Source organism: Telmatherina bonti, assembly GCF_933228915.1.
Source record: "Telmatherina bonti genome assembly, chromosome: 3".
Classification (NCBI taxonomy): domain Eukaryota; kingdom Metazoa; phylum Chordata; class Actinopteri; order Atheriniformes; family Telmatherinidae; genus Telmatherina; species Telmatherina bonti.
Genome location: NC_136621.1, coordinates 20133013 through 20146731, shown reverse-complemented (window position 1 = coordinate 20146731; position 13719 = coordinate 20133013). Strand labels below are relative to the sequence as shown.

The 13719-nt window shown below is 35.8% G+C and overlaps 1 protein-coding gene across 2 annotated transcripts in view; it reads left to right on the top strand.

Moving 5' to 3' along the window:
- LOC306774672 (zeta-sarcoglycan-like) overlaps positions 1-13719 on the top strand; it is a gene marked incomplete at both ends in the record, with an annotated part of 384198 nt that overhangs the window by 314013 nt on the left and 56466 nt on the right. The window lies entirely within an intron of this gene.

The following is a 13719-nucleotide window of genomic DNA, read 5'->3' as shown; positions in this document are numbered from 1 at the left end:
ACAACACAGTAAAAAGGCTTTTTATTAAAGCTTTCTGGTCTGTCCTGTCTTCTCTGTCCTGGTCCTCTGTAAAATATGCCATGTTTGTTTTTAAAATAATTAATCATACCAAAAGCTCATCTTAAAAGGAAACTGACCTTTGCCACATAAATAGCCTCCAAGTGTCATTTATTAGAGGATATTGGCTCAATTACATAGTTTATTATGAAATATGTTACTCAAAGGTTTAAATGCAATAAATTTATCTTTTCTGGAAATCTGGATATTATGCCTGCATGCAAATATGTGTGTATATGATAAATCTAAATAAATCTAAATCTAGAATGAAAAAATGATTTTAAAAAAAACTTTTTTTTCCAGAGTAAATCATCAATCATTTGTTTTAAGGATCAAAACAAATCAAATTGTTAATTTAATGTTGCATTTAAATTTATTTATTTTTATTAGGTAGCCTCATCCTAATCCCGGCAGTCTGATCAGCACTTATCTATGCCGTTCTCTCCTGTTTGATTTATGACTTGTGTTGTTATCAACACAAGTTGTGTATGTCACTTTAGAAAAAAAGCATCTGCTAAATGACAGTAGTAGTAGAAGTAATAATCACATTGGTGAATCTCTACATGAATGACTGAAAACATGAAATACAACTCATTCAGAACAAAAATACAATTGTTGGTTTAATCTATAGACTGTATATAAAAGATGAACGGATCCTGCGTGACGTCACCCATAGGTTTCTGAAGAGCTGAATTAAAGCTCGGTGGGCGGTTCCTAACATCGCCATGTTGACAGGGGCATCCGTGTCATCTTACCCGGAAAATACAAATATGGGCAAAGAGGTGGAGCTGAGAGGGGGCTGTGAGCGCCATGGTGGATGATTGACATTGAGCGAACTCCGAGCTGCCTGTAGCTAAGAGCTTATTCAGCCAACCCAGTGATAACAGGAGCTAACCAGCTAACAGAGGTAAGCAGGCTAAAGATAAGTCACGTTACGCAGCTAAAAACCGCGGTCGTCCTACATTCTTCTTACTTGAAGAAGGGAGATTGGGTACCTGTCAATCAAAAGGGTGGCTGTAGCTTAGGTGTAAGAGCAGTCGGCTTGTAACTGGAAAGTTGGGAGTTCAGTTCCAGGCTTCCCCTGACTATGGGCAAGACACTGAACCCTAAACTGCCCCCCGATGTGCCTATCGTGGTATTAGCATGTATGTAAGTCGCTTTGGATAAAAGCGTCTGCTAAATGACTGTAGAATAGAATAGAAAAGGACGCGCCCCTAAATGAGCCAAATTTCAGAATTAAATTACTTTTAAACAGGTTAGTTAGAAAAAAATTCACTCCCCTGCACTGTTTATGGAATAAAAAACCAGGCTGTCAGCCAATGAAACTTGAAGGTCTCCTCGCTTCTGTGAAATTCCTCTCCGAGTGGTTATATTGTTGTCTTTGTACCCGTGTTGGACTTACTTAAGCCAGGAGATTACAAAACTACCTTTGTCTTTGATGTCATAAGTCAGTTCAGTTCATGTAAACTTAGCTTTTTTCCTTCTGGGGTGAAAAGTCATGCAGGGCTTGATGAGAAATGCTCAGGGCTCGAGCCGGGAATGTCCAGGCCAGGCGACGCCATTGGTGTAGGGGGAATACTGTTCATGCTCTGTAGCTGCTCTGTATTTTGCGTAAACCACATAAACCACATCTCAAATAGGACACAGTAAACATACAATAAAGAAAACTACTACATATAACATTAAACTAAAACCATGAATTACATTTTCTCTTCTTTCTGTTTAAAAGCGGGGTGTTAATACTTTGTGATATAAGAATGTTGCATCTCTAGAAACATACATAATGCAAAAGTGTGCTTTGAATGAAAAATATGCCACCAGGTCAGAAGAAAATGATGCAATATTCCTTTCAGCATTATACAAACCAAACATTTATAACTGTTGACATTTCAAACAGCACAATAGGATGCCCAAACCCCCCATTACAACTTCATTCAGTTTTGATCATTGCTATATTCCCTTCAGTGCTAATGTTTTCTCTGCAGGCACCGAGTTAGTTTGTTTTCACAGCATTTTAATTCTGTGCAAACAGATAAATATGTTAACATTTGTAGAGCTTCATCAACTTTACTTCACTGTGACGTTTGAGTTCCAGTAAAAATTCCTCTTCTTTTAGCTTAACCAAACATCTGTGTTTTACAAAAAACATTTCATATGAAGACCAGGCTGTCTGAAAGCACGTCAAGATGGCAACTAGGCATTTACTGCAAATGGAAAAGGTCAGTTCATAAAATGTCTCAGTTAAGGCTCACCAGGTCTTATTTAAATGCGGGATTATTATCTCCTGCAGCTTCTCATTGCAATTACGCTAGAATATTAATGTAATGATGTTCAAAGAAGCATGGAAGTCACTAAAAACCCATAAAGATCTGATATATGAGTTCTCAACTTTTTAAAAAAGGAATTATTTTCTGTTTTAATGTATCCTTTGTATGCATTCCATACCTGCACTTAAATATTTTTTCTTTTTAAAGGATGGAAGATAGATAGATAGATAGATAGATAGATAGATAGATAGATAGATAGATAGATAGATAGATAGATAGATAGATAGATAGATCACTGAAATTATTTTTCCAACTTGCTAATGAAATTATTTTTCCAACTTGCTAATGAAATTATTTTTCCAACTTGCTAATGTAAGAAAGCCTGCAGTAGATTTTTTGACAGTGTTTTTATGGACTTCAGTTCTATAGATATGTGTATAGTAGTACCTCATTTATGTGGCTGCTCATCAGCACTTCTACTATTTCATCTTCCCTACATCCCATGGCCCATGATTAATGTAGATAACAAATGGTATCATTTATCTTTCTCTCTGTCTCTTTCTCTCCTCCCTTACTATATTAATGACCATAATCAACTCTAAATAAATAATTTCTGTCCCTCCGTGCATGAATCTCACCGTCCCACCTGTGGCAAATTCCAAAGTTGAATTAAAAAATGCTTGGTGGTGCAGTTTCTTTTACTCTTTCTTGGATTACTGCACTTGTCTTTTTTTCCCATCTTTTCTCTCATTTATCATAATATGTTGGTTTTATGCCTGGGAATCACTTTGAAAGACTAAGGGTTTGTTGTGTTGCAGAAAAAGTGTCCAGCTGTCTCTCACTGGCTTCAAATGATGTTGTGACCCTCTTGTTTCCTGCAGTTGCATCATGGACACGTTGCCTGCTGTTTACTTTCAGAGGGCTAAAATGATAATGCTTCTTTTTGTTTCAACCTCTTTTCCTTTTCTGAGATCTAGAGTGGTTGATTTTGAATGCCACTGACGTCATTTGGCACCCAGTAATGCTTGTGCGAATAAAATGTGCAGAGTGGCATCTAAAAAAAAGCAGGTTTTCAGAAAATAGATCTCTAATTCCTTTTTAGCAAAATGCAACTCACTTTAAACAGTGTATTTCAATAGAAGTCATTGTAATGTAAACAGTAAGGTATAGCCTTAATTCCAGAGGGGTCGGTTAACGGGTGGGTAGGGAGAGCTTGCCAAAGGGGATCTTTCCCCTCCCCCAATGTTGGAGACAGGTGCTTTTGTACCCCCAAACAAATATATCATGGACAAAAAAAAAAACATTTTGCTTTTACATCTGTAACTCCCGTGGTTTTATTTTGAAAAGCTCAATGTCTTGCGCCCTGCTGCCTCACCAGCCTACTGGAGGACTGGGTTGGGGGAGTTGAGGACCTGGATTGGGAAACACTGTCCTAGTGTATTTAACCATCTTATTCACCCCAGCCGTGGGGAGCCTTGATACTCATCCTGATAGTTTTTTTTTATGTTTCCCTGTTCCAAACACATCAGATTCAGCTGAATGAATCGTTGTGCAGATCTTGATAAGCTGTTGGATCCATTTGATTTGAATCGGGTGTGTTGGAGCAGGAATACATGGAAAACCTGAGGTATTCCGATCCTGGAAAACTAGCGTTTCTTATGCTTGCCTTAAAGGGTGGGGTAATATGTTCAAATATTTTTTTGATCATTGTGGTTATCGTCTGGGATTTGTTAGAAAATTCAATCAAAATAATTCTGGAAAGTAGCCCCACTAATGAATCTGATTTCTTACTCCAAATCACCTTGTTACACTTTGGAGTAACTTGTTGTTAAAATATTATTGAAGTCAGCAATGCTGTCATTACACTAGAGCTGGTTACTCTTAGTGTTGAGTATGATCACGATCCTTGATGAGAAAAAGTCAAAGCATTTTCTTATACACTTCTGAAGTAAGAGGAGGATATTAAAATAGTCATTGGTAGAAATAAAATATTAACAATTCTCAGTATCATTTAAAAAAATAGATTTTGCAATTAAAACAAAAACATTGTTTTATGCTTTATGGTTATACAATTATAAATAGTACAAACATATAAACTCACAAACAAAGCTTCTCCAGGGCTCAATGCAGGTGGATGGACAAGATTATTGATGGATTCTCTGAAGCACATTTTTATGTCTCACAATCAAAGATGGCTGATCTGACCTGTGACCTTGCCCATGTGACTTTGACAACCAATAGAAAGAAGTTTCAAAATAAAGGAACAGTTTCAAAGTAAAAGAACATCTTTCCAGCACAATGGTTGTATAGGTTATGTACATGGACTGATGCATTTATGCTTTTAATGTACATTTTAAAAGTACAAGAATAGGTTATTTTGATTCTCATGACCTGCAGTCCCCCGCAATGTTGAAATCAATCCAGTGCCCTTGAATAAGGGTTTGATTTTTGATTAATTTTATCAAAACCTTGCTCATTTCAGTTTTTTCCTTTAACCCTTTACCCCAGCCTTTTACCCTTCTTCCTGCTTTTCTTTTACTTTCCATTACTCTATAAAATGAATAAATAAATAAATATTAATAAATCATAACATAAATTTAATGTCATAATTTCAATTATAAATTTTAGCTCACACCCCCAGTTTCACTCATGTAAAAATTTTGAAAATGCACAGAGAGTAAAATTTTATTCACAAATGTGTCCCTTCAACCTCACAAATTGAATGGTTTGCTGTAGAAAAAGGAAATGCAGACGAATCATTAAATAAGTGCGTATAAATAAGAATCACCTGGTACACACATACAAAACCTCAATCACACACAAATCTGTGTACAAATGCTCAATTTAATAACAAAGCTGAAGAAATTGAGATCAGCAACAACTCAGCCACGAAGTGGTAGCCTTGTAAAATCACAGGTGCTGGGGTACATAGTGCCCAGAAGTCACCAACTTTCAATTGCAACAGACCTCCAAACTTCATAGGGTCTTCAGAATTGCTCCACAACAGTTCCTAGACAGCTTTGTGGTTGAGTTTCCATGGCTGAGCTGCTGCATCTAAGCCAAGTACGATGCAAAGTGTTGGTTGCAGTGGGGAGGAACCTGCCACCACAAGACTCTAAAGCTGTGGAAACATGCTCTTGAGAAAAAATTCACTCTTCTCCATCTGGCAATCTGACAGAGAAGTCTGGGTTTGGCAGTTGCCATGACAACACCTATTTGACTGCATTGTGCCAAGTACAAAGTTTGATGGTGGGGGGCTTGTGATGTGATGTTGTTCTTCAGGGACTGGTCTTGGCCCTTCAGTTCCAGTGAAAGGAACTCTTCAGTACTTCAGTATACCACAGGATTTTGGACTATTCCTTGTTCCTTATTTTATGGGAACAGTTTGGGATGGTTCCAACCTGCACACCAGGATACAAAGCAAGGTCCATAAAATCATGGATGGCCAAGTTTTGTGTTTAGGAACTTGACGGGCCTGAAGAGGCTCCTGACTCAACATCAGTGGCTGACCTCAGAAAAGGGCTTCTGCAAGAATGGTCAAATATTCTAATACACACGGTTAGGTGTTTAGATAGATAGATAGATAGATAGATAGATAGATAGATAGATAGATAGATAGATAGATAGATAGATAGATAGATAGATAGATAGATAGATGAGCACTGATGTTGCTAACACCAATGTAATCAAAAGAGAAATTTGTGGTTATAGTAAATACAAATTTCAAGAACACCTTTATCAACTACAAATAAAACATTTTCACTATATTTCTCTGGTGTGTCAAAAAACACAGCCAAGTTATGAGAAACGTTTTGGGTTTTTTTTTTGTTTTCCACACTTGTGCACTCATACTGGATGTCATTGTTAGATTAAATGTGATTTTTTTAAACACTAAATTCTCACTCATAATTGCTGTAATAACCCCGTGTGACAACTATCATTATGAATATCCCACAAAGCATGTCGCTGAATAGTTTAATTGCACATGTATCATCTAAGTCAGTTCTTTCCCATGACACACACACACACACACACACACACGCACACACATGCAATTCTATTGGTGAGGTAATAAAAGAAATAACCCTTGCCTTGCACTCAATATCATTGCAGAAATCCTCTGTTGCTCAGCTTAATTGACTCCACTTGTAGAAAAGCAATTTTGTCCTTGAGCTTGTTCAAAAAAAGTCTCTCTAAACATTTAGACTGAGCTCAAGGCTGTGAATAGGCCAAGGCTGGTGACCTGAAACTGTACTCCTATTCATAAAAAGTGAAAAGTGATTTAGCCAATGGCCAAACCCAGCCAACCATTAGAGGCTGTCAGAAAAGTTTCAAAAACATTAATAAAATTTGCATTTAAAAAGTGCAAGGATCCCAAAGTTTGACTTCTATTACATCATCTGTTAGTTAAAAGCCTTAATGTTGCATTTATCATGTTGCCAGAATTAAATCCTAATGATATTGACAAACTATTTAAATGAGGCAAAATACAGTTGACTTTCTCGACATAGCCAAAGGACAAAACCAGCCTAACTTTGGACATCTTTCATAGCTCAAGCATGCATTAGTATTCACATACGCAAACATGCATGGCCATGGATGCAAGCAAAAGCTATTTGCAAGATCAGAGACACATATGGAGAAAAAATATTTGCAAAAAAGTCACTTACTGTTTAAGTGACTTCTATGATCTCTCATCTACAAAAGTATAAGAGAAAGATGGTGAGAGCAAGAGAGCTAAGAGGAAGAAGACATAATGACAAAGTGCATTGAGGCTTATTTTAATTAAAAATTCATCTTGACCTGTTTGGGAAAATCAGCCATGCATGAAGTGTTTACTTGGCTTAGCTACACTCTTCACTGTACCTATCCCTCATCTTCTTGCATTATATCCCTTCATTGCTTGAAGCCCTAATTTAGAACCTTGAATTAAACTCCAGGAGAGCAAACCCATAGAACTTTTATTACCCTTTAATGCGCAGTCGTAAAAAAAGTTACACCAGCACCACTTTAATGGGCTCTATTCATTAATTGCAGAATACAAATTGGGGAAGATGGAATTCTATTAGAATTTTCTTGAATCATTTCTTTAGTTTCTTGTCATATCAGGACTTCCGTTAAAAAAAAAGCATTGTTAATTAAAAAATATAATTAAAAGAAACCTTAAAATACACGAGTAACTTTAAGGGGAATAGCAAGTCCTCTCATCCATAAGAAAGAAAGAGACAACAGCTGGTTTTTCATGTTTCTCTTACGTTCAGGTAGTAACAGGACAACACCTTCATAAAAGTCTGTAGTCTATAAAATTGCAGTTGTAGTTAAAGATTATGGTTAATGGTGGCATGCACTTTTCGTAGCACGACACCATCACCCAAGTAGATACCATTTTTAAACTCCACATTTGCATTCAAAATAAATAAAGATTGCATAGCTCAAAGTGAGGTAGTCATTCCCTGCATAAATAAACTGGTAAAACTGTGTCTTTTGACTGGTGGTGTATATATTGACTAAAAAGGAATTTATTTATCAAATATGAGAACAAAAGGATGTATTCATTATACTGAATAACATACTGTATTTGATTTTTTAAAGTACTGATAAAAGTTGTGCTTTCCCCTTTTTATATTCAACATCGATTTTAGCAGGTAAGTCATGAAAACCAAGTTTGTATTTATAATGATGTCCTGTAAAAGACAAACCCTAAAAAAGAAGCTAAATGCTGAAAGAGCAAAAATATCAGTATATAGAAGAAGATTCCTTTGAAACAACTAACTACATAATTCTGACCATATGATGAGATGAAAAAGTACAATCAATACAGCAAGGCCATAAACACATAATACATATCCATGAAACAGAATCAAACATAAGGAATATCAGTGACCCAGAAAAAAGCAAGAATAAATCTTTTTAAGTGTCTGTGGTGTATTTGTTTCATCAAATAAATTTGTCAAATAGATCTTTTTTTAGAAGTTAAAGGCAGTAAGAGACACAAATACGGGGAAGATAAACCAAGAAGAGTTCTGTTAATGAACCTAAACCACTAAATAATACAGCGCGTGTGCATAGATGTCCAGTTCACAGAATGATGTGGAGTAAAATGTCATGCTTTAAATGGACGTATATGGCAAACCAGACAGCAGAATGACATCAAATCAAACTTTATTTATAAAGCATCTTTTATACAAAAACAGCTCAATGTGTCTTTCTTTATAAACAAAATGTAAAATGAAAACACAAACCTTCACACACTTCAGTATAAAACATTGAAGTTCAAGAACATATGCAAAATAAAAGTTCAAGAACACACTTTTTCACACACATTATCACACTCACAGAGCACACATGCAACCCCCACTGTCCCCTGCTCGTTTCTGCACAAACATAAACTCTGACTTCAGCTTTTGTCTCTTGTATCTAAAAATGTATAAACCAGATATTCAGTTCATCAGATCTTCATCTCCAGTTGTTATAACAAGCATCATGAGAGCAACCTTGCTTGCCGATAATTACATAACATAATCAAACACTAAAAGGACGGTAATTTGAAGAAGATGAAGAAGATCCACTCCACTCTGGCAGAATGTGTGAATATGGAGCGCTTGCTGTACAAGAAGTTTTAACCTGAGTAAAACCTCCTAACATGATCTAAATAGGTCGAAGTGCTGTCAACTCAGATACCCAAGTACTTGCAATATATTCACTAACCATGTACGTCTAGGATATCCCCGTCATAAGTACTGATGTTTGAGTCTAAAGAGGGAAAACAGCCCTTCCTACCCTTATCTACACGATCTGAGTCGACCTGCATCCATCACAATCTAAAGGTACCTTTTAAATTTCCATATCACTTTCAGCATAGCACATGTGAACTGCTGTGATCACATTAACTGATGGATAAATATCGAGGTGAAAAGATATGATCAGCAGTTAATAGGTTGTGATATTAAACAAATGAATAGTAGTGATGTTCAGATTTTACCCGCTAAGATATGATCTACTGGAATATTTAATCTTTATTAAGGAGAGAAAGTTATTTAAACAGCTGAAGCTTGTGCTATCTGACTTACCATATATCAGTACTTTCAGTACTTAAACCACTCCTGGCCATCTATGTTTTCTTTTTCTTTTTCCCTTCACCACAGCAATGTTTCCCAACACTAACTTACAGGTGTTGTTATAGCATTATGTGGGTTTGTTAAAAAAAAAACTCCAAGAAAACATTATGTTATAACCTAATAGTCAGAGCCAAATTCACTCCTTACATTGTCTAATCATGTAAGAATTGGAAATCTTACACTCGAAACCTGCTCCTTTCTGTCACATTTACTGCCGTGTTTAAAGGAAAGGTGAGGAAAACTAACACAAGAGTGTCTAATGTAACATGTGAAAAATACCATGAAGATTTTGGCAACAAAGAGAAGATCACACCACATGTTGCAGGAATGATTCAGGAAGTCACTAGTTTGCACTTTATGGCACTATTTAGTTGTTTTCACACCATTTCATCTTTTAGCACTTTGTCTCATCAGTGAAGTAATCCTACAACATTATTATTGCTGGAGGATCCTGCTGATAGAGGCACTTGTGAATACAGAGGAAATCCTGTCAGGAAGTGATTATTTAAATTAGTGCATCAGTTATTAGGTCTACTTAACGAGGAATCCTGCTGTTATTGGTGGCAGCAGAATTACTTTAGTGTGATCAGTGAGGGAGACATTTGCAGCAGCCAATTAATTGTTCAAAAGCACTTCATTACACTGAATCAACATTAGCCACCTGCAGGTCACGACGAAGATGATCAAAAAAGTTAAGATAATCATCACAGGACAGAGCATCTCCTTGTGTTTTGGGCAGCTAATGTTTTCTTAGTTAATGGTTTTCATTGAGTGAAACCTGGCACCTTTGGAGCAAGCTAGGAACAAACCAAAACATCAAAATTAAAAGAAATACGATTCTTCATAACTATGAGGCGTATATGTAGCACTTTACCAGCAAACAGGGCAATATCCAAAACTGCACAGAAAGAAATTACATCATTTAGTTCCACTGAATTACAAAAAAAAGATAAAAGGTCATTTAAATGCTTTTAAGATGTTATTCTTTTACAGTTGTAAGAATGAAGAGTTACTACCAACAATGACGAGTACAGCTTTCATAAGACTTTCTTTCATTTTACTCTTCAGATGATTACTGACTAATACTTCAATCACACTAAACTCTTGATTAATTCATTAATTTTAATGAAAGCCCATCGATTATTTTGTTTCCCTTGCAACATCACCTTACTAATCATTTGCATGAATAAAAACTGCTCTATGTCATTTTTTTCCACTGCACTCTGTCAGTTCTCCAAGCAATCATTCCAAACAACCATGAGTATGTTTTCCGTGCTGTTAGATTGCATCTCCTCTCACTTTTTCTGTTTGTTTTTCTTCTCTAGCTGCAAGCTAAGATGGTTTACTGAGGGCATTTACTGTGGTCTTTCACTTAAACCAGTCAGATCTTGCCACCATCTTTGCAAGCCAAGAATCTTGTAGCTGTCAGAAAATATTCCTTCCTCTGCGGCTGTCAGCTGTCATTTCAGTGCATGTCACTTTGGTCCAGTTATAAGTCCTGCATCACATCTCATCCATCAGTTATCCAGACATTTACCCGCATCACTACAACTCTGTTCACTGTCGATGTTCTCACAGGTCATGTGACTGCATGCTTTCATATGATTACATCCCATGTATTTCATTTACCTTCTTTTCTATGTCATTTATGCCATAATTTCATATTCTTTAAGATTCCCTTTATTAGTCTCTTGTCTATAAGAAGTCTGACAATGTCCAGCTGTCAACATTTCCCTTTTTTCTATAGATAGGCAGGACGAAGGGGGAATTTAAAATCACCACTAATAATAATTATTTCTAAATCATACTGAAATTATGACATTTGAAATGAAAAACAATCCGGACATTTTTACATTATTTAATGTTTTCAACATTTTGTCATTTTAGGTTCACATTAACACAATTTTTTTACTCCAGTTAATATTCAATCATGATTTTAGCAAATAAAAAGGTGTTTTTATTTATTGTATTAATACAAACTAAATAGATAAACTGATACTTCTATAGTTATGTGAGAACTCTCACCATCCACTTTAAGTTTAGGTGAAGAATTCTTTCAAAGCAAATGTTTTCCTGGGAATTATCCTCTGTTTAAAATAACTTCCCTTAAAATTTACTCCTTTTCATCTAAGTAGAAGCTTTCAACCTCAGCCCAGTTAGGTCACCTGCTGACCTAGTCTTCTTTAGATGGACGGTCATACCACAGAAGTCTGTCAAAGTTTTCAGTCATCTTCTGTTAACATCAATGGCTACGATGCTTGTTTCACTTAAGGTACAGCAGGAACAACACTCAGTCTTTTGCCACTAAGCTATTTGTAAACTTCATGGCTTCTCTTTATTTCATCTTATCTTATGTGGGACATTATAAACCCTAAAGGTTTAACACTTAATTAATGAGTTTATTTGCTATCAGGGAAAACATGTATTGTCTCTGCATCAGTGAATGCATCTTTATATGTTTCTGAAGGACTGCAACAGCAAAATCTTTTGTTGGCAGTGTAACATGTTGAAAATACATCAGGCTATGTACTTTACTTTAGGACTGGATTTCACAATCATCTTACGATCTATAATGCTGCTAAAATTTGCTCTTTTAGAATATCTTATACACTAAGTGAATAAAAGTAGAGTCACTTGCATAAAACAGATGTTGCAAATCTGCAGTACGGGCTGCATTAAAGAAAAGCTGAACTGCTAAACAGTGCTTTTCAAAAGCCTGAGACAGCACGTAACACAGCACAACTCCAATTTAATCCAGTGTTACTTAATCATCCTCCTTCCTCTTAAAACAAATGTTCTTTTTTTTTTCCTTCCTTGAATCTTGTCATGCATAACGCTTTGCAGTTCTTACTCCCAGACTGCAATATATTTGTGTTTTATACACTTGTAACAACACACACTTTGAATTTTTGACAACACAAATCTAAATCACTTTTTTTACACAATCAGGAGAAGTGAAGAGCTTACAGACACATGGTTGAGTAGAATAAAAACACTAAAACAGAGATGAGAATAAAGGCTTAATCTAAGACTGATAGCTGCTAATAAAGTTTGATTAAAACTGACAAGGCTCCCTAGCTTCTTAATTGACTCTTGTAATAGTTTAAGAGCCCAGACAGAAAAAGAAGAAGATAGTGAGTGAGAGAGAGACTTTTTAATAGCTTTAGCAGGGATGGGATAGCTGACCATTACCATCCAAATTGCAAAAGAAAAGAACTATAATGAATTAAACTCAATGTGCAGGTGTGAAAACTGGGATTTGTGCTGCTTACCATTTCTCTTGTAATGGTGATAAGAACTGAAACGTTCCATCTGTTTAACAGAGTCAATGTTTTGTCTTTTGCAGCAATTGCTACAATTAACCAAATGCTGAAGTGCCATTCTTACTCTGGTTAAGTGGTTTCCAACCTGCACCAAGGCCTGCAACGCTTTCGCCCAACTGACATTATACGCATGACAAAATTGAATTTGTACATGTTTACTGAAATAACATATTTGCTGGACTATCATGTGTCTAAGTGAGGATAAAGAACATTAAACAATGCAGTTGTAAAAGTTTAATGTTTAATGGACAAGTGCTTATGAATTTTAATTAAAGGAAAGAAATTATTAAAAGAATAGAATCCCCAATGGTGTAAGGAGTGGATTGGTGGGTTTTGGGTTAAACTGAGGAAAATGTGGAAGATTTAGCTCGATGCTTGGTGTGTTTTATTTAAAAAGGCAGGTGGCTGTGTTTCTTAAGGTTTTTATATTATTAAAAGGGAAATTTATTGACAAGAGAGAAAATGTGGAAAAAAAAAAAAAAAAAAGAAAAAAAAGTTAAATAACACAACCTAAAGCAACAGATTGAAGCGGATTGTTTACAATGTTTTTACAAACATTATCAGAAAGAGAAAGTTTATTTTCCTGTCTCTTGGTTGCAAAACCTCTGTTTTGATAATTGATTATTTGATTATTGATTAGTTAATATAGAAAAATAATTAAGTAATATATATCAAATAAGCTGTACCCAATACCTTTTGGAGATATTTTAAGTGATCTAAAATTAACCTTTAAAATTGTACTAACTTCCACAGATTTTCTCAGTCAGGCACCCTCCATTGACAGCTAATCCAGCATCCATCTTGCATCCTGTCTGTTCTCTCCAGCCAGGAAATGACAGTTTTATCTTGACTCCTGTTTTATCGCCTACTCGCCCACTTTTTCCAATCTCTTTTCTTCTGTTCCTCTGATTAAAGCTTCGTGTGTTTCTTTGCTGAATCATCCATGGTGCGTGT